The sequence below is a fragment of the Penaeus vannamei genome, chromosome 2 (assembly GCF_042767895.1).
Source record: "Penaeus vannamei isolate JL-2024 chromosome 2, ASM4276789v1, whole genome shotgun sequence".
NCBI lineage: Eukaryota > Metazoa > Arthropoda > Malacostraca > Decapoda > Penaeidae > Penaeus > Penaeus vannamei.
The window spans coordinates 34,474,520-34,477,019 of NC_091550.1; the positions used below are offsets into that span (position 1 = coordinate 34,474,520).

Consider the following 2,500-nt stretch of genomic DNA (forward strand, 5'->3'; position numbering starts at 1 on the left):
AACTCTACGGGAATTCCCACGTTCCAAACCCCCCAAAAAACATATTGACCAAAAAAACAACCTAATAAATCAATATAAATTGCTGTGACTAGGCGTGCCTGAGGGAAGGGATGATGGGGGGGAAGCCCCCAACACCCCTGGGACACATTCTCTCCACCTTGGTATGTACGGCAAGATAAGAGCTGCATATACATGGTAAAATAACAAACCAAATACTTTTATATCCAGATATGTCAAACTTTCATTGCTTCACCTTTTTTGTCATTCAGAGCTCTCGATGGACCCAGATATAAAACTGGGATCGTTACTAAAGTCTAATTATTCTTCGATGCCACTGTAAAAATCTTAAAAAGAACCCAGAATCAACATAACACTGGAAACGCAACATTTCTCACTGGCGTTTTGTCTTGAAATGAGCACATGCCATGGTGTGTGATCTGGCAACAGGAGCAAGAAAATATGACTCAATGCACATGATTCTATATAAGGGTACAGATAAATATTAAAATAAGCAAGTGAGGTATAATAACATTAATAAACGACTTTAAAGGCATAAATGTGTAACAGCAGACACAGATAATTAGTAAAATATTGTTTTGACAAGTGTATAGTAATACGTGAACTAGTTTGACAACGTAATAATGCGTTCACGAGGCAGTGTTGTGTTTTTCTTCACACGGTAAACAAGCTGATGGACTGATGGACGGTGTCCATTTATGTCAAGGTACCCATTCCATATTTTTTTTTTTTTTACTGTAACCCTGATTGTTATCTGCAGTAATTTTACTATTTCTTTATACCTTCCCTTTCCTTGTTTTGTGTTTTTACATTAAAATTGGTCTTCTATCTACTGTAGGTTGTTTATTCTTTCAGATTCCCTATTCATTAACTTATTCATTCTTAACAATCTAACTACATTACTGCCTCTTTACAAGAAACGTCTGGGCATGAGCGTTTTCAAGTGCCAGGTTTCACAGTAGAATCCTGGCCATTCCATGAAAGGAAACCTGTGAGGAATGTTTAGTTTTTCAGTGTTGCATCAATTCTAGATTATTCTTAAGACTATACAGTGGCAATGAAGGTGAAGAGAATGTATTCTGGGGGGTGTTGGGGCAGAGCCCCCCCAACACCCACAAAGATAACGAGATCGTTAGACGGACGTATTTCAAAATATTACCCTGTGATTTACACTCTTTATCTGCTAGCTAATATGGTGAAATTGTGAAATCCACAAAACTGCATGTCTAGTTCAATTTTGAGCAACACGATCGAAATGGATTTAAATAGATCACTGATATTAAAGTTTACTACGAAAAATTCTGTTTTCCGTAGCAATCTCTAACATTTACCGAAAACAGCTTATATTTCCTGAAGTTCGGCAGCTTAACCAATAATGAGGAGAATGAACATAAAGGCAAAGTTATGCTGATATGTTTACACTCACCCGACCACACGTGTTGCTATTTCACATCCGTCACAGGTTCACAGCATTCTGTTTACACTATTTATCCTATTTCAAAATCTGGCAAGAGCTTACTTACCCTATTTCAAAATTAATAATTATTCAGATATATTACAAGATAATAAATATTTTCACTTATCTTTAGATAATAATTATGATGGGGAAAAAAAAGTTTGTACAAAAATAGAACACATATACTTCTGTGCGCTTTATATGTTTTTCACCATTTTATATTTAGTGCTAGAATAACATTTGCACACAAATCATATTCACGACTAAATACAGAAAGACGAATAAAAGAAGCAATAGCTTATAGTTACTATCCCTCCATTCATGAGTAGCAGATGGGAACGAATATCAGCTGAGTGCAAAATGTAAACAGAGGGGTGTTCGGTAAGTACCCCACAGAATATCTAAATGTCCTTGTGAGTCTAAAACCCTATAAAAGAAGAAAGAAGAAGAAATGTCCTTGTAGCTTTTCGAGTGACGTGAAGACAATTTAACAGACACAACTCTTAACCCAGATCCTGGAGAAAACCCTTGGCATAAGTGATATGTACTACGATTCTCAACCAAACAGAAGACCACGAGAAAACAGTGACAGCGAAGAAAACCCACATCCCAAACATCCACGGAAAAACAAAACCGGCAGGAACTTCATGGAACAAAACCCGATCACAACCGATGACACACAAATGCACAGGCAAGCGAATCAAAATGTAGTTCTAATCAAATTGATATGTAGTTCTGATTAATTTGAATGTGAAACCTCAAACTTCAGTAACCCAAATGCTTTATTTAATACATAAAGAGCAACAAGATTTGATAGGGTTATGTGTGACCTGGCTTAACGAAAAAAAAAAAAAATAATTAAAAAAAATATGGTATGATTAGAAAAGACAGAAGAGAACAAATGGTGAGGGTTAAGCATTCTGCATAAAAAAATTATAATTTGAGTTTAAATTACATTTAAGAGACATTTATACAAGAATTTGAAGTAGTGAAAATAAAAGTTAATTACAGAAACAAATGATTAGA

At 35.3% G+C, this 2,500-nt stretch overlaps 2 protein-coding genes across 4 annotated transcripts in view; one reads left to right on the plus strand and one right to left on the minus strand.

The window, feature by feature from the left end:
* LOC113826070 (ATP-dependent RNA helicase DDX24) overlaps positions 1-1,499 on the minus strand; it is a 15,496-nt gene extending 13,997 nt beyond the window's left edge. The window contains exon 1 of one of the 2 annotated variants that reach the window (XM_027379040.2): positions 1,445-1,499. The gene's annotated coding sequence lies outside the window, so the exon portion shown is untranslated. Of the gene's footprint in view, positions 1-1,349 lie in introns of both variants that reach the window. The other variant, XM_027378985.2, reaches the window with a different exon arrangement.
* A 213-nt stretch (positions 1,500-1,712) lies between these two features.
* Positions 1,713-2,500, plus strand: part of Mrm2 (Mitochondrial rRNA methyltransferase 2) — a 6,851-nt gene continuing 6,063 nt past the window's right edge. The window contains exons 1-2 of one of the 2 annotated variants that reach the window (XM_027379207.2): positions 1,713-1,855; positions 1,987-2,165. The gene's annotated coding sequence lies outside the window, so the exon portion shown is untranslated. The remainder of the gene's footprint in view (positions 1,856-1,986; positions 2,166-2,500) is intronic. The other variant, XM_027379276.2, reaches the window with a different exon arrangement.